General features: G+C 38.0%; 1 pseudogene; it reads right to left on the reverse strand.

The window, feature by feature from the left end:
- Window positions 1–242: 242 nt before the first annotated feature.
- Window positions 243–13,293, reverse strand: LOC101420479 (elongation factor 1-gamma-like; annotated as a pseudogene).
- Between the last annotated feature and the right edge of the window lie 6,094 nt (window positions 13,294–19,387).

Consider the following 19,387-nt stretch of genomic DNA (forward strand, 5'->3'; position numbering starts at 1 on the left):
TCCTATTTTGATTAATAAAGATGTGTTTGAGCCTAGTTATAATGACTTAAAATTCACGGTCCAAAACTGCAATTCCTTTTGTACTAACCTAACTGTCTCTTCATTTCATCTGCAGTGAAGACAAAAAACATATATCACTTGACAAAGAGTCAATCGGCAGGGAGATCCAAGAGAGAGTTTCCTTTAATGAGCCCATCTCCCTGAAGGGCGAGTGCAGACAGCTATGCGAAGGCAAGAGACATTCATTTGAAGACCTTGTCCTGACTGAAGACTTTGCTCACATGCTAGAAGGCCCCATCCCTGGAGAAGAACTCTCTAACCAGCATCTGGGTCTCCTCACTGCCAGGATCCAGCTTCCGCCACGTGTACGACTCAATCTGGTCTCAGCAGAAAGGCAAGCTCCTGGCCTTGGAAGACCCACATCCAGAAATGGGGCTGCTGTTGTTATTTCCAAAGAGAATGACCCTGGCAAAGGCATTCTTCCTCAGCTTGTCCAATTGGTGAAACATTCTAGTGATGAGTTTGCAGCTCATGAAGGTCTGGGTGAGCTCTTCAGGGAAGCTGTACTCAGAAAACCATGGCGACCAGCCATGTTTATCAAAGTGCTCCCAGAAATATGGCAGTGCCACAGAAAGTATGTCCTCATTGGAATACTTGCACTTAAATTCATCTAACGCAAGGGTACACTTGGGCAAGTGAGCAAAGGGTCTTTGGCTTTTGGCTCAGCTTCAGAACCTGCTCACATTCATCCATCTCCTCCTCAGAAGCAGGGGCAGCTGTCTTTTTCTCCTCTTTCACTCAGCCTGGGGCTTCTCCTCCTCCTGCCATGGACCTTTATCTTCCCATGGCGTGTCCTTTTCAGGCTGGCTCTCTGCAAAGTTTGTATCATCAATCTGAGCCGTCTTCTCCCAGACTTTCACCTCCCCCAACACAGCCTGGACCTGGGGCTGGTTAATGCAGGTGAGGAATCAACAATGTGTCCTGGGGAAGGACTGGATTAAAGAAACCTCAGAAACCTATTTGTAAAGCCAGTACAGGGTGGAGACAACTGCAATGTCAGCCAGTGTCACACATTCACCTAACAGAAAAGATCTCGTCTTCAAGTGAGCATCCAGCAGCCCCAGAACTCGCCTCACCTCTTCCTTTGCATTCTCTGCAGCCTGTAAATTTTTTTTACAGGGATTTTTTGACTACCTTAAATCAAAATTTGATTTTTTGATTAAAATTTGATTATTTGATTAAATAAAACCTATAACATTTAACTATATCTCTATATACCTATACTTAAACCCTGTCTATTCTGTTTCCCTGGAGAATCCTGACTAATACACTCCCAATTATTTTTCAGTTACCTAATTTTTATGTTAATTAAGAAGTTGTGGGTTTCTAGAACAATCATGTATAAAATACAGGATCCCATATTCCACCTTATTATTAACACCTAACAGTGATAGGGTACATTTATTATAATTGATGAAAGTACACAGTTACCTATTTTTTTTCATTGCAACTGGTCTATCATATTTGTGAGTATTTATTTCCTCTTCTCTTTTCATAGAGATACATCTTGCTTTACAAAATAAAACTTTTTATAGAATATTTTTCTTTGCCTGCTAGGAAGGACAAAATTATATCATTATATTTCTTGTGAAATTTTACTCTTTTACAAACGTTTTCAAAATTATTTCCATAGCCGTCATGTCATTTCAGTTCTGTTTCTAAAGTGAAATAATGGCATGAAGAATTATTTCAGCCTTTTGTCTCCATATTGGGTGTTTGAGTTCACTCTTTTTGTAATCAGTTATTTGGTAGTTCCCTCATGAATATATCTTATTCTAATTTTTATTTACTTTTCAGAAAAAGTTTAGTATTTTCTTTTCTGGAATATCCCTAGTAGACATTTTCATTGGTAAATACAGGAATATGACTAATGATCTAGTTTGGAAGCTTGATGTTTTATGATGTCATCTCTCTTTTCTCTGAATTAAACTTTTTAGTAAAATAGGTCTTCCCTTCCCATTTAGGATGGCACTAAAGATTTCTCCTCAGCACTAAAGGAGAGAAAAAATAATCTATCCATCAATTTTCTTTTTAAATTTTCTTAGTTACTTAGAACTCTGCCTAGAAAAAGCAGAGAATTCTTCAGCCTTACATATCTGCTTCCCTCGACTCTTTATGGAAAGGTCAAATAAGGTTTGTTTACAAGATATAAAACAACCAATTAAAAACTTCAATCAAACTTGTTATTCATCAGCAACACACTCTACATACACACATACACACATACACAGACGTACACTGAGCACATTCCGTCAGCCATATGAACACAAAAACAGAGTATGACTCACTCCCAGGTAGGGCAAGAGACTTGAAGTCTGTGGGGCAGAGTTGCCAGAGCATGTACCGCCTGGAAATTTTCCTGTTTTGTGTCAGTGGATGGTACAAAACTTGTGGCACATCTGTGTCCCTCCTCTTGCCTGTAGCCTCATTTCTCCACCAGTATGGTGCTGTGCCTGAAATTACTTCTGCTTTTCCTCACTAAATTGTCTAGTGCTACTATTGATACATTATTTTCCTGGAATCCATTAATTTACCAGATGAGCTTTAACAGAGAGAACCCTGAAGCAAAGGGGCACCGGGAAGGTAAATTTTAATGGATGACAAAATGGTAGAAAAATTTCCTGGCTATTTTATTGTCACCAAGGTAGTAGAGGTGTCATGGTGTGTGAATCCTTAAGTACTCAGGGTAAGAGATTGTACCTGGGCTTCCTGGACATGGGTTTATCAAGATGGAAGTGAAGTACAAGCCTTGGTTACATCAATATTTTGTCTGGACAGTGAAAGGAGAGGAAGCCCATTGCCCTCCACTCCTACGTTCTTTGGATCAACATCCGAACTGACCAGGTAAAGAGAATCTGGTGCTTCACAAGGAACTTAGGTCCTCCAAGTACCAGGAGGGCAAGGGTTTCTTTCGTAGCACCTCTAAGTGCTTTTAGCAGAATTGCTCCAAACCCTTTATATTTGCAATCGAACAAATTCCCAGGAATTTTGCAAGGAAACAGTATGTCACACTACATAAAATAGTAAAACTGGTCTCCCCTAATGTGGAATTTGTATTAATTCAAACTGGAGCATCTCTGAATTGAACCAGTTTAAATACTAATAGTGATCACAGGGGAAAATGGGGGAAACTTTAAATAACAAGCTGCTTGGGAATATCCCCATTTCTTACTTTGCATTTTGTTGGTCTATTTGGAGGTTATATGCTAATTCAAAAAATAACTTAAAAATAATGTGATTAAAATTTCACTATTTCAGCTCTTTTGTGAAAGGCAGATTGCTGCCTTATTGCTCCAAATTAGCCATACATCCTGACTGATAAGAGGAATTTTCAACTTATTAACAAGTTTTGTCTAAGCTACTTTAAAGATGGGAAAACTTGAATGTATTTATTCAAGGGATAATTAAACCAATCCTAAGGTTCTTAGTTTGGCTTGTATGGTTGGTCATGCATTTAGAAGCTGAAAATATAAATCAATGAGTAAGTAAGAAAATTTCCAGGTCATGTTAGCTGAAATGTTCCCAAACTGAGATATGAATCTTGGTGATAAACGGGGCTTAGCAGGTGTGGTTCCATATGTTCTATTTCTTGTTTAAATATTTGACTTCTTAGAGGACTGCTTAGAACTCCCCTAACTTAGGGAAGAGAAAACCCTCACTCACAATGTAGCTATTAGAAAAATGACAGAATTCTTTGTAAAGAAGTATTCCTTTTGAAACACTTCATAACTGTCAGGTATGTTGAGTGAGGCCATTGCTGTGTTTGTGCTTGTGAGTCACTATTTAGCAAATAGAAACTGTTTCCCTATCACTGCAGAACTACAGAAAAATAATTGCCTAGAGCAGTGGAGAAAATTCTGTTTTCTATTCTGAGATAATTTCCCCCCCCAGAATTTGGATCTAAATATTAAAAATAGAGAGCTAATAGCAAGTCAAAATTAATTGAAGCACCACTCTTTTAAAAAAAGACAGGTTCATTTCAGTCGGTCTTTATTATTGTTCTTTAAAAAAACCTCCCTTCTTTGTCACAAGCAGGCTTTCCTAGAAGCCACAAATGGCAATTCTTTCCTTTATCAAGGGGGTTTTTATTTGCTCACGGCACGATAGTATGTTCCGTTGGCAAATACGGTGTCAGTAGATGAGGAAACCGAGACCCGGAGAAGGAAAGTAAATTACTCACGATTAGACAGAATTAGTAGGTTGGAAACACAGCACGAACAAGAATCCACTTCTTCTGTCTCCTAATCTACTTCACCCTGCTGTCTTCAAAACTCAAATCCTGATATGATATAAAAATACACAGATATGACTTAAGTTTCACATTTCAGCTTTTGCTATTTGACCCAAAAAGGACAAGTTAAATTGAGTTGATTCATGAGTAAACAGTGTAGAGAAAGTGGTAAATACCTTTCAGAGATAAATATGCTTAATTAGAGAACAAATATGAATACCTATAATAGGAAACTCACTACTTCCAAAGGAAGGTAAAGCACAAGTGTAATTTTTCATGCTCTATTGTTTAGGAAATGAATTATGTATAAATTTTTCCTAAAATAGCATGGAAATTTATTAACATACTTTCAATGGTTTCTGGGAGAGTGTTGTAAGACACAAAGGCCATGTCTATATGCAATCATGGAATTTACCATTTTAATGTAGATTGAGTTTTTGGTGGGACATTTTATCAGGCCAGCTTGAAATGACAGCGATATGATCAACTATCTTTTCTTTCTTTTATCTGTAATTTTGTTCTATAGAAACAAACAAAAGAATGAAACACCATTTAATTGACTCTATACATAAATGCTTTAAACATTTCTGGAGCTGGTTCACCTTTTTTTTTTAACACACTATTTGGTAAATGCGAAGCATGATGTAGACTGTGAAATTTTTATGATATTTCCATTTATGTCAACTCATTTCTACCCATTCCTTATTTATTGGCAATTAAGAGAATTCTGTGCTGTTATTCAATTTATTGTGTCAAGCATTTGTTACAAAGCTACTAGTTTTTCTGGGCTCTGAAGAAGTGGAAATCCTGGAATATTCCTGATAGCCATAACACTTAGAAACTTAAAATGATTAATAAATAATATTCTAAGCTATTTAAATTGCTCTTTGTGTAGGGGAGCATACAGATTTCAAAACAGAAGAAGAATGAAAGATGAATATAATATGCCATCACTGCACAACAAATTTAACAGTGAAAATTTAACTCAGCATCACTATTTTGGAATATCCATCAGCTATTTCTACTAAGTCAGGAAAAGCCTTCATTAAGTATAAGAATGAAGCATAAAAATTTTCACACTGTTCTTTATAAATGACTTTCAGATATTAGTTTAAAAAAGTAAAAGATATAAGATCTGATTCATTTTCAAATCTGTAAAGTTTTCTTCATACAGATTAAATTCATACACATCATTTGTGTGTTAGGATCCTCTAACATTTCTAAAGTTCTATTAATCTAAATTTTGTGTCCCTCATCCCTCTATGATAACTCAAAGTCTTTTACATTCTGAATGGCACAACCAAAGAACATTTGATAAAATAAGTTTTATGTGTTATTTATGAAGAAGACACTTAAAGATTTAAATAAGACTTTAAAATATTTACATTTTTACTTTTCCCTTTTTGTTTTACCTTTTTTTTAAAATGGGTTTTTCTTTTATATTTGATGTAGGTTTCAAACTTTAGATTTATAGTTCAACACCTCGCAACAAATTTTGTAAATATTCAGTGGGGGCTTGGTCCCGAAATATAAACATTTCTTGCTATTGAGGCACTGAAGAAAAGCAGAACCCCTCATTTATTATGAGACATCCAGGGGACTAAAGAGATTTAGAACCTCTTTTTTTCTTTTTTCTGCAACATCCTCAACAAGAAAAATGAAATGTCATCATGCTAAGGTGAATCATAATAAATGTTATGTCTTGTCTGACACTGAAAATAAATCCAACTAAGTTTGGAGAAATATTGGTAGCTTTTTCCCCCTTGAGGTTTGGATCAGCTTTATAAATTAAACCGAATGGGTTGACAGCTCAGGGGCAGTAAGTAAACCATTCAGTAGATAATCTCCATGGAAACCAAAGAAAAGTTTAACCATCTCGATCTAAAATAGCACTTCAGGGCTCAACTGTTGGATAAAATAATAGTGAATCCTACTTTTTTCAAATTAATGGGTAGTAACAAAATTGCCTTTCTTTTAAAATGTTTGATATAAAATAACTTTGAAGTAATACACAGGTATTAATGGTTGTAGTGGTGATCTTAATATGAATTTTTCCCCTGAAGTTGTCTAATAATCTTTGATAACTTTCAGAGAGTACTGCCTGTTTGCCAGACATTTTTCTAAGCACTTTACCCATATCAACTCGCTTCATCCTATACCAATGAAAGAAAGTAATGTTGTTCCCAATTTACAGATGAGGAAACGGAGGCACAGAAAATCAATTGTCCAATTGACAAGACCCCTGGATCTGTGATCTGTAATCTTTACTTGTGAAACCATGTTGCTTCCACAGAGCACAAACTACTTGAAGGTGTGTATCAATTGATTTGGCAAGAAGGAGACATATTTGTTTCGAACTGCAACATCTTAAATCTGGCTTAGACATCCATCAATCTCTGGAGGTGTAATTTGACAGATGTTAAAGGTCATCTCCAAAATTTGCCTAGTCTAGTGTTGGGACTAGCTGCCGTACATATATGTGGCTTCCCCCAACTTTGGGGTAAAGTAAAGGCATTGCAGAATATAACAGAAAATCTTTTAAATTGTGAAGTTCAACAAATAGGCATAAATAACTACTTTCTAGCTAGTAATCAGCATCCATTGCCACCAGAAGTGTGCAAAACACCTAAGAAACAAACATACTGTAGTTCTTTCTGTTACTGCCTGGGGTTCCTGAGATGTATCACTTGGAAGAGCATAGGGTGCTCTGAAGAGGCCAAATAAAAAATATAGGAAAGAGACAGAAGAATAAATACTGAAGGGAGCACTAAGAACTCACACCACCCCAGAGCCTTTCCAACCTCACAGTTCTAACTAGGGTTTGTCTTACCAAAAAATAGACATTCCAGAAAACTGGAGAGCTTGATGTTACCACTCCCCTACTCTTGAGTAGCACCATGGCCAAACGTTTGTTCAAGTGTGCCTGGTTATGTTGTTATTAGTAGCTTACTAAGTTAATCAAGGGCAGGGACAATGTCTTAGTCATTTTTGTATAGTACCAAAAACAGTGTCAGACTGGGGCTAGGATTCAATCTACAGATGAAAAGCACCTCCACTCTGTCCCCATTGCCTGTGATATTATAATTTTCTCATTGAATAAAGCGTAGTCTGATTTTGCATAGAGCCTAATTCAGATATTTCTCTAAAAAATCAGTCTAACATCTGGCCTAAGTTTGAGCATAAACTGCTAAACTGCTATATTCCAGAAGCCCTCACTTCAGTGTTCTCTGTTCTGCTTAGGCCCAAAATGCTACTGTAAATTCCGCAAATGTCTTAGTTTTTTTCCTTTTTTTCTTTCTCCACTTGCCTTTTGTTCAGAGTTGTGTCCTTGGTTATTCAACATTCATTTATTAAACAACTAATGAGCAGCAAAAATATGCCAGGCATGGTTTTTAAGCTTAGGGATACAGCAATGGACAAAATGGTCTCTGCCCTCAAGGCATTACTGCTGAGCAGGGGTGGTAGGCACATAAATAGGTCATTATAATTTGCTGTGGTAGTTCTAGGATTGGGTGGAGAATAGGGGGTAAGAGAAATTGAGGCAGGTTAGTATAGTGAAAGGGGGAAGGTGGCTGAGATACGGCAGACAACATGGCCGTGATACCCTGCCCAGAAACCTCTTGAGGGGTCCTGTGAGACTCTGGCCATTTGAAATGAGAATCCCATTTGGGGTCAAGGGAAAACCTTAGATGCCTTCAAAAGGCCTCACCTTTGGTCCCCTGGGAACAGACAGGTGGAGCAATCAATTAGAACAGTAAAGAGCTGGGGCCCCTCCCCCAACATTACGAAGGGGGAGGAGGAAAGACTAAAAAGGCCTGACCTGGGGCCCCAAGCCCCCCTCTCACTCTGTAGCATGCCCGGGGTACATGCTTTGGACCATGTGCTTTTCTCCTTTTCTTGTTTCTTAACAAATTCTTTACTCCCGTGCCTACCCTATGGCATGTCCTTAAATTCTTTTATGTGACATGAGACAAAAACCCAGAAGCCCAGAACCCAGAGCTTTCCGCTAACAAAACTTCCGTCACAGAAGAGCTGGATCCTAAATACAAGTGAACTCTTTCCATTAATTTCTCTCTCAAAAGTGCAGTAGGTAAGTATTCCTCATCATAAAGTTTTAGCTCTTAGTTAAATGATCATAGGAGATATTTTTCTATTTTTTTAAAAGATTTATTTATTTATTTCTCTCCCCTCCCCCCCCACCCCAGTTGTCTGTTCTCTGTCTATTTGCTGCGTCTGCTTCTGTTGTTGTCAGCGGCACAGTACTCTGTGTTTCTTTTTGTTGCGTCATCTTGTTGTGTCAGTTCTCCGTGTGTGCGGCGCCATTCCTGGGCAGGTTGCACTTTCTTTCGCACTCGGTGGCTCTCCTTACGGGGAGCACTCCTTGCGTGTGGGGCTCCCCTACACGGGGGACACTCCTGTGTGGCAGGGCACTCCTTGCACCCATCAGCACTGCATGTGGGCCAGCTCCACATGCGTCAAGGAGGCCCGGGGTTTGAACCGCGGACCTCCCATGTGGTAGACGGACGCCCTAACCACTGGGCCAAGTCTGCTGCCGCTATTTTTCTATTTTTGAGAAATAGAAATTTTTTTTTTTGCTGCTCTTAAGTAACATGAAATCAGTAGCCCCGGACTTTGCCTTTTGTGTGGCCAATCCTGTGTCCCTATCTTAGGCTGGAACTCGGTATTTCCTCTAGGAATTTGGGAAGATGCCCTGTGGGTAGATCTTTAGCAAATTCTTCCTAAATGCTGTTATCCCTGCCAGATCCATCATAAGTCATTGGCAATACTTGAATCAAGTTCCCTGTCCTCTCGCTGTCTTGGGAAAGGAAGGAATTATGTTTCCTGGAGCAGTTTAGGTCCTCAATCCAATTGCTCCCAAAGCTTTGGTGGTGGAGGTTGAGCCAGGGCAGTCATTGCCAACTGACGGATGGGTATTCTATCACAACTTCAACAAGGCTGAAAAGAGAAGTGTGTCGTCAGTGGGTGGATGGTTTTTACTTATTTAAATGCAGTGAGCCCTTGGCTTGGGTCCCCCTCCCTCCCAACACACTGAGTAGAATTTAAACCCAGGAGCGGACTTGGTCCAGTGTGAAGATATTTGTACCCTTGTGGCTGCAAAGATGAGATGTCCAATTGAAAGCCAAAAGGCATTTAATGACTTTCCTTTGAGACTTTAACTTTAACCTTGTTCATTACTCTTAAACTACTCCGGAGGGCAATATTTTTTTACTGGTGACAGACTGCCACTCCCCAACTGTTCCCAATGACCCAGTCTCCCTCAGCAGACATGCCAGTATTTTGCTGAGGGGTGTATCCTGGAATGAGGAGAAGGTGTGTGTCTGTATTAGGGAAAGTGATCTGCTCTTTGTTACCCTGAATATGAGTATGGATTCATGCAATTCCATTATTCAGACTTCCACATTTTCACTTTCAATCTGGGGATTTGGATGTGGTCAAACACAGGGTCATTGGGATTAACTCTGAATCAGTTTTTCCTTCCTTACGTCTCCTTAGTGGAAATTCGGTATTTGGTGTCTAAAATTACTCACTGCACGTGATGTATGAGCCTAGGAGGAAAGGTCTGTACCGGATGCCTCGATTCAAAACCAAGTGTCAGGTGGAAAAAAAAAAGAGTCTATTTTTAACTTTGCTAATCCACGTTAGACACATCACTGACCTTTGCACCTCAGTTTTCACATGTATTAAACAGTCCTATTCACAGCTTTGCCTATGTATGGAGTTCTGATGAGCGCCTGCTCAAGTAAGATGAGGGTTAATTATTGCTGTCAAAGGTAGTGGCAGTATCCACTGGCTTGATAATCACATTTTATTATCTCTACCTTTCCTGGCACTTCATGAGTTAGTATTCATTGATTTAAATTACTTGAGTCAGAATAAAATTAGTCGAATGTGTCATATCAGTTAAGATGCATGTAATGACAGATTTGGATGAAAAATTATATTAAAAGCTCTATGAGTTCTTTTCTGCCTTATCTCCTTGTGTATAATATATGTAATCTTGTGTGTGTGTATATATATATATATATATATATATAATCTCTTCATTATTAACATTTCAGAAGATTTTTTGGCACTTGATATCAATGAGTCCTTGCAAAACCTGGCACAAGAATGTATATAGAGATAACCGATGATTTGACAAAGCATTTTCTAGGCAAAAAATATGTTCAGTTCTGGCACATAAACCTCAGTCAAGTGTCCCCCCACCTCCTACCCCAATATTGACAATGGAGCAAAAAGAGGTGAAATGAGAGGAAAAAAGAAACATAGATTTCTTCTATACTGATCATTCTAATTTTCAGTCCAAACTGTTAAAATGTTTCAGCATCATGTTTGGTAGGAAAATAACTGGCTTTAAATTATGCAGACTTAAACAATGTCATAGGGGCTGGAGAGCTTTCATGGGCAGTACGGCCTATATACCATGACACGGAAGTGGGAAGGAAGGCTTATTAACCAAACAGCATATGGGGGTGAGTTCATATCTTTATAACTGAAAGACTAACATGTTACCATTGTTCTAGAATCTAGATCAGACTCAATAGTATGTTTGGAAAGGTTACTGTGTGTGTATGACATAATCCTGAATACCATGAGTTTTATGTGCTTTACTGATAAATACAGTTTGATGACAGTTCAACTGTAAGAGGCCAGTGGGTTAAATAAATACCACATGACATCCAGAACATTAATGGTTAGAATTCTCTCTCTTTCTCTCTTTCTCTCACTCACTCACTTCCTCCCTCATACAAACATATTTTTGACGTCACAATCACAGTTTAGGCAGGAATCTTTACTGCTTTCTAGGTAAAATGCAAAAACATTTTAACACATACATACACATAGCAATACATATTTAATGGTCTTTAATATTATCAACTATGCTTTATTTATATCAGGTGTATATCATGGTCTATGCAAGGTCAGTATTTGATTTTTCAATAGCAAAGGATAACAAACATTTCCAACACTCCTGATGTTGAAGACTTTTTATATTTCTGCAGTATAAAAGAAAACATAATCAAATCTGGACTCTCACTTTATCTAAACTGAAAGTTGTTTACTATGGGAACAGTTGTGGTCTTGACAGTAGCCTATAAATAGGGTGTCAAACTGTTAGGCTGATCAATGAATATAAATTATTGAAAAATAACATGACTCTAAAAATTGAGGTTAGTGTTATTTTAAAATGAAGACTTTCCATTCTTAAAAATACACGTGTCTATGCAAGAATGACTGGTTCTATTTTAAATACAATTTCTGGCCCTCAAAGGCAGATTTTTGTTTGTTTATAGGAATAACTGATAATCGTAGACCCTCTTTCTCTGGTTTTTGGCCTTGTCTTCATTAGGGACAATTCCTTTGGAATTCTTACATATTCTCCTATGGAAATTTAAAAATATGTCCACAGATCCTTCATTGCTCCTCCCTCAAAAGGAGACAACTAATTCCCTCACCCCTTGAATATGAAATGTTGGTTACATTCAATGACCTTTTTTTTTTTAAAGATTTACTTCTTTATCTCCTCTTTCCCTCTGCCCCTTGTTTCATGCTTGCTGTCTCCTCTCTCTGCTCTCTGTGTCCATTCGCTGTGAGTTCTTCTGTGTCCACTTATCTTCTCTTTAGGTGGCACCAGGAACCAGTCCTGGGACTTTTTAGAGTGGAAAGAGAGGTGCTCAGTCTCTTGTGCCACCTCAGTTACCTGGTCTGCTATGTCTCTTATTGTCTCTCCTCTGTGTCTCTTTTTGTCGCATCACCTTGCTGTGCCAGCTCTATGCACAGACCAGCACTCCTACGTGGGCCAGCAATCTGCATGGTCCAGCACTCCTCAAGGGCCAGCGTGCCTTTACTAGCAGGCCCCTGACATCGAACCCTGGACCTCCTATATGGTAGATCAGAGCCCAATTGCTTAAGTCACATCTGCTTCCCCAGTGACCCACTTTTAACAGATAGAAGTAATTGTGCTTGACTTTCAGTGCTAGTCCTAAAAGATATGGTAACTTCTACTTCACTCTTTCTCAGATAACCTATTTTGGGGTTAGCTAGATGCCAAGTTATAAGGACACACAAGCAGCCTGTGGGGAGGTCCATGTCATAGGAAAATGAGGTCTCTCACCAACAACTATCAACAACTTGCCAGCCAGGAGAGTGAGTCACTATGTCTGTCCTCCTGCCCTAGTCAGCCTTCAAGTGACTGCAGGCTTGGGTGACAAGTGAGCTGCAACCTCATGAAAACCTAAGCCAGAACCAGTTGATTAGGCCGCTCCTAAATTCCTGACCCACAGAAACTGTAAGGATACTAAATGTTCACTGTTGTTTTTAAGTCACCACCTTTTGGAGAAATTCATTAATACAGAAGTAGATAACTACTCATTTATTTATTCATGCACACAGGGGGCTGTTGGAGTGGAGAAAATCTTGTATCTTTACCAGTAGTTGTCTATGCACAATAATAACTGAAGAGAATGACTCTAAAGGTGTGAGGACAGCAGATAACATACTTTGGGACAGAACATTTTAAAATTATAACTGGTAGCTACTGTCAAGTCCGTTGTGTATACACCTGGTCTCCCAGCTTTGTCCCATTGCTCATTTGTGCTATACTGTAATGTTTATGATGGCTGATTTCATGTCAACTTAGCTAGGTTATGGTGTCTGGCCATTTGGTCAAACACTGGTCTGTTACAGTGAGGGTATTTCTTAGATGGCATTTGTATCTATAATCAGTTGGTTGCATCTACTATCAACAAAGATCATTGCACTTAGCAATCATGCAGTCATCTCAAGGTCTGAAAAGCCAAAACTGAGGATTACAGAGGTCAGAAAAAGAATTTCTGCCTCAACTTCAAATTGTTTTTTTGTTGGACTTTCCAACCAGTCAGCTTCCCCTGGGGAATTCTGACTAAGGACTTTACCATCAACTTAATTGGAGTTTTAAGTTTGTGACCTGCCCTATGGAGTTTGGACTTGTCAGTCCCCATGGTTGCATGAGCCAGTTCATCATAATAAATCTCTTTTTATATGTTGGTTCTGTTCTCTGGAGAACCCTTACTAATACACTGTCAGTGAGAACCTATGCACTTTGTAAGAGTCCCTTAAACTCTTTAAAAATTTAGAGCAAACAAAATGGACTCCAAAATTACATTTAAAAATACATGAAATAGAATTTAAAAAATTACATTTTATCAAACCTAAGAAAAAGAAATTACAAAATAGAAATTAGTAGTTAGTATTATGTTTTTAGAAGATCACTAATCAGCTACAATCCAGACACTTCCAATTATATATAAATTATACTTGACATATGAAATGAGTGCAAGGTAACAATTTTGGGGGCCTACAAAGGTCCCAAATGCTACTGAATTTATTCTATCTGTGGAAGCCCCTGTGACAAAACAGGGCTTATATCTTCTTCATACAAACTGAGGGCATTTACCCCTCTTGGTAACTGCCAACAGGAATACCCTTTTAGAAAGTGACACTTGGGATTTTATAAATGGGAATGATTTAAGAGGTTTATTTGAGAAACTGTGAGTGCTGAAGGGAAAAATGGAATTTTTATAAGGCTTAGTAGTTCTTTCTACCTCCCTCTCTCCTGCCCTGCCCTTCCTCCCTCCTTCCCTTCCTCCCTCCTTTTTTCCCTTTAGGTCATTAGAAAAGCATTTTTCCCTGGTGCTTTTTTATGTGCAGGTGTTAGTTATGTTTCCACTCGTGCTTGCTTGTAGGTATCTGTTTGTTTTCTTGCAAGTGTTTGGTATATTTCCACTTATGCCTGTTTGCATGCAAGTGTTTGGTATGTTTCTATTTCTCAAGAGACCACAGGCAGCCAGGGAGACTTAAATCTTACCAGTCCCAGTTGCTTGCCAGTACACAAAGGTTACTCATTCACAAAGCTCCTGCCTGCCAAAGTGTATGAAAATGCAGCATTCAATCAGCAAGGTGTCCCTCATCTCCAGTACCAAGTGAGGAATGTGGAGCTGCTGAGCAGTTGGCCATCCCTGGGGACTGGCCAATGTGGAATCTTTTCCTCTGTTCTTTTGGAACCTTTGTACTGTGCAAGCAAGAAAGTGGTCATTTGCTGGGAGCCTCTCTTGTGCCTGAGCCTGTGTTCCTACAATGCACCATATAATAACTTGCTCCACAAACATTTCGGTGTGGGATTTGTTATACCCGTTTTCCCAGGAGGAGTGAGAGTTTCACTTTAGCCTCTCCACTAAATTCTAGTCTTCTTAATAGGATGGATATGGTCATGGTGTAGTCTGTGATTTGTAAAAGTTTTTAGATAAATAGGCAGCTTTAACTCCATCAATTATAAGATTATCTATTAGGACTAGAATTCTCAGTCCATTTCCTGCTCTAATATTCTCCTTCTTAACAATCCATGCAGCTAACTAAGGTAATATGTTATATTATATTTTACATATAAATATAAAATATTTTATATTATAGTCACTTACAGGAATATGAGTTTTTGATATTTCTTTTAACTGTATGAAAAGAAGCATGTAGAAAAGATATTTTGAGACAAAAAACAGCAGTGTTCTTTTCCAATTAGATATGATCAACAAATATACTTGAATAAATAAATGAATGAGTTACAGGAAAAATGGGCTTTGGTCTAGTTTTTGTTTTGAAAACAACTGGCTCTGTCCTAGCTATGAGTTAATTGTGAGCTTGATTATATGATTTTTGATAAAACAAGGCGTGTTTTGTAGTGAAATGAGGTGAGAGAAGTAACCAGTATGTGGTATGAAGAATTTTAACATAGCACTTGAGATTTCCAACTCCTGGTGTACAGAATCTGCTCCCAGTTTTTCAACCAGACTCTAATCTATGTATTTCTGTGAAGGGATTTTGTGGATGCAATTAAGGTCCCAAGTCAGCTGATAAGGTGGGCCTGTCCTAATCACATGAGCCCTTTAAATCTAGATTTAGAATAATAAACTGGGAGAAGTCAGAGATTTGAAACATGAGATCAAAGCATTGCTGGTTTGAAGATGGAAGGGACTTTGTGGCCTTTAGGAGGAGAGGGAAGCCTGTAGCTGACAGCCAGCAGGAAACAGGGACATTTGCCCTATGACTGCCAGGAACTAAATTCTACCATAACAAAAATGAGTATGAAGCAGATTTCCCCCCAAAGCCTCCAGATGAGAACACAACTTGATTGACACCTCACTTTCAGTTCTGTGATACCCTGAGCAGAAACTAGTCACACTGTATTAAATTTTTGACCTACAGAAGTGTTGTTCTAATCTGTTTGTCAAAACTTTTTATGCAGCAATAGAAAACAAATACATGACAGAGTTACAGCCATAATTAATTAGAGCTAATGGCCAATCAAGAAAGATCAATAGACTCATTCTTGAAACAGGCAGCTTTTTGATATACTATTACACAATCATTTTTATGTGTGTATCAGTCATGTCCTAGCTTCTCTAGCCAATAAGAACAACGTATGCTCTTACTGCAATCATATGCAATGTATGTTACATTTTGAGCAATACCCTAATTTTCTGCTCTGAAATGCCAAGAATTCCACAATTTCTAGGTGATTCTCTCCCCAAATGTTTCCGAGGTGCCATGATATTGGGTATGTGTAACCCTGTTGTTGAGTGGCTAGTTGCCTCTTCTCTCAGTGTCTCAGGGTACCACCTGAAATACCATGTTCCCCTGTTCCACTTCCATCTTTCCCTTATTTGTCTTGGACCATGTGCACCAATTGTTAATTACTTTCTTGCATCTGACCTCCATATTGCCCAGTGGCCACTGTACAGTTTGCTGCTCATTCAGTACTATGCTCAGTCCCCTCAGGTAGGTACCTCTGGCTTTGAACATCTATTCTCTCTCTGACTTCCCAGCACAATTGAAATATGCCTCTGGATCTCTGAAGTTTATCTCTCTGTCTCTGGCCTTTAGAAAACAGTCTATCCCTTCTATCTTAAAATCTTTTTGTTTATGGTGGGAAGGACAAGGGAAAGAGGGGTCATGAACAGTCGAGGTATGTGATGGTTCAGTCATTTCTAGTACTGGTATTGACTCTTTCAGCATGGCAGGTTCTTCAAGATTGTGAAGAGGGAGAGATAGAGTAGTCAAGGACTGTCTGCAATTGCCCAGGCTCCTTTGCTGAGTCTAGTTCATCATGCTTGCAGCTCCTATTATTCATGGGCATATCTCTCTGAGAGGCCTTGATTTCCTTTCTGAAATATATTTAGACCTGTTTTTTGTGGGTCTACATTTCAATTATAGACATGTTTTAGATCTTAACCTCGTAAGACCAGTCAAATGGGAGGTACATGCGCACCTATTGAAGGGTCCCCAATTACTTTCTGATAGTTAAGGTATCTGTTCACTAAAAATATAGATAATGGAGTTGGAAAGGTGGGAGGGTAAGACTGCATAACTACAGTAGACAGCCTAACTGGATCTCAAGGTCAGGTCAGCTAGAGCCCCTGTAACTTTTATTTTAAAAGCATCTTCCATCTTCATCTGTAAAAAAATAGCTAAAAAAAATAGCCTAACCTTGGTTTCCCAGTCTGATGTGAAAGACTTTTGAAATTCAGATGTATTTGTCAACTGCAAATATACGTTCATTTAATAATGATTTTGACTGATTGCTAGATTTCTATGTAATCAATCAAGGTCAGAATTTTGCTATATGTCTCTTTTTGCCATGATCATTAGCCAGAAATCAACCTTTTTTTGGATTGTTTCCTAAGAAAGTGGCATTTAGGAATAGAATCTGCACCTTATGAATATAGTTGCCTCTGCTATTCATCTGCTTTCTTTCTAAATATAATTCCCTTCCAAGGATTTAAACCTTGTGACAAATTTTTACTACAGATCAATTACCTGCTAAATTAGGTACAAAGGGGGCCTAACAATGAAAGGACAAATTTGATAAAGTAAAACAAATTTCCTAAGTGCTTTTTTTAGGAAAAATAAATATAATAGGGAAAAAGCAATACAAATGTATTATGGTAGAAAATATATGCAAACACCTTGAGTGACTCTTTAACTATCAAAGTGTCTCTAGTTTAATGAACACAGAACGGCTTAATGTGTTCTCTGTCTTCTTGAAAGCTTTTTTTTTCCTGGAAAGAACACATTTTATTGAGATAAACTTGATAACGTTATTTTAGCCACTTGGATCTAAAATTGTACCTGGTATCATTTACAATGAATTAGGAGATTTAGGATTTTCTGTATAATAGTTTGCTTCTCTCTAGAAGATTATTTTGCATGAGAAGAAGCTTTTTTATCTCATAACCAAATCATCCTCTGAAAAGTACAGAAAAGATTTAAACAAATATTAAATCCTTGGCATGGTAAAGGTAGAATAATGAATAATCACCTATATTTTCAATTTTCATAAAGTTAAGAAAGTTAAAACTGAGTATTAAGTACCTAATGGCACTGTTATTTTTCCATTGCTATTATTGGAAACAAATCTTGTGAAGAATTTTTCTTGGCTCCTTTTGAGTTTTTCTTTTTTCCTCAAAAGATATAATTCATGTACATACAAATTTAGATTCCTGTACATATATATTATCAGTTTGTACTGATTACGTACTGTAAAACCAACCACATTGTGCTGGTCTCATCATATCACACGTACCATTTTATTTCACTTATTACTCAACATCCTGGCTCAAGAAGCTGGAATATCACACACAGAGAAAATAGACCAACAAATGGTTGCATAAGAGCCAAAAGAAATGGTGAATGAGGTTTATGGTTGTCATTTAAACTTCTGCATTCACCATTATCTCAGACAGTCCTAATGTTTTAAAAAAGCAAAAGTAGTATGTCTGATTTCTGCTTCAGGGTTGTTCATTTGGATAAACATAAATCATCTAGACTTGCAAGCTCCACTGAAAATATAAGAGAAAAAAATAAGTATTTTCTATCACTCATGCATCCAAGAATATTGGTGAGTAGGATACTGAGAAAAACCTGGCCTTTTACAAGTTCCAGAACCCGGTAAATGTAAAAATAATTCTAGAAGCCATGTAACTATTATTGTAAGCAATTATAACATCTGCAAAGTTTTTAAAAACTCTTATACCTGATTGCTAAATCACTGAGACATGGAGTAGAATTTATTTTGTGTGGTTTCATGGTGCCAGTGGCTCTTTTCTTGTTTGACACAGTGTTGGCATTGCGTTACTGAATTGGACTGGAAATTCAAGATCTATTGCTGTAATCAGTGTCTTGCCATTAATCACTTTTTTTGTCCCTTTGCCCCACCATCACTCCTATTTGGCAATACCTCAGGGGCCATTTCAACTGTCCATCTCCAGTGGAGCAGTCTTGCAATCAAAGGGCTTAGTGCTGTATGAGTCAGAATCCAGCCAGAAAATAGAAATCAATTGAAGTAGTTAAAGCAAGGGAATTTAATATGGGGAATTAGTTACCAGGAGCTGAAAAACCCTTCTGGTACTGCAAATGAACTTAGAAATAAGAAAAAAAAAAAAAGGAGGCTACTTTGGGCCCTAGGTTAGAGGGTAAAGGGCATAAGGTTCTTGACAAAACAAGGGAATGTCTAGGGATAGATAGGAGAGCAAATAGTCTGCTACGCACAGATATTTAAAAAATCTTTAGTATTACAACTGAAGCCTCAACCCTTCTGTCTTTCTGTAGTTAGTTTATACTCATTCCCCAGAATGGCTATTGTAAATATTCTCCAGACTTTCAAAGCTCCTTACTCTATCACTTGCTTCCCATATACTCAACTTTTTAGTACTCATCATTCCCAGTACAAACTTATCTGTCCTTTCTGACACCATAGATGCTGTTTTCTTCTCTACACGTAGTTGCTCTACCTGGGCTTTGGATTTCATTTCTTTCTTTCTCACCGTGGAATTAATATGTCAATATTAAATTCTCTTCTCTGTCTTCAAATCTTCCCACTAGTCATTGCCACCAACATTTAAATATCACCCCCTTCACATTCACAGTCAAGATTTTTAAAGAATTATTTATATTCACTACCTCCTTACCTTTTCACTTCCCATTCACTTGTCAGCGCATTGGAATCTGCCTTCTGCTCCCTCTTTGTACTAAAACTGCAAAACG

The sequence above is a fragment of the Dasypus novemcinctus genome, chromosome 2 (genome assembly GCF_030445035.2).
Source record: "Dasypus novemcinctus isolate mDasNov1 chromosome 2, mDasNov1.1.hap2, whole genome shotgun sequence".
Taxonomy (NCBI): Eukaryota; Metazoa; Chordata; class Mammalia; order Cingulata; family Dasypodidae; genus Dasypus; species Dasypus novemcinctus.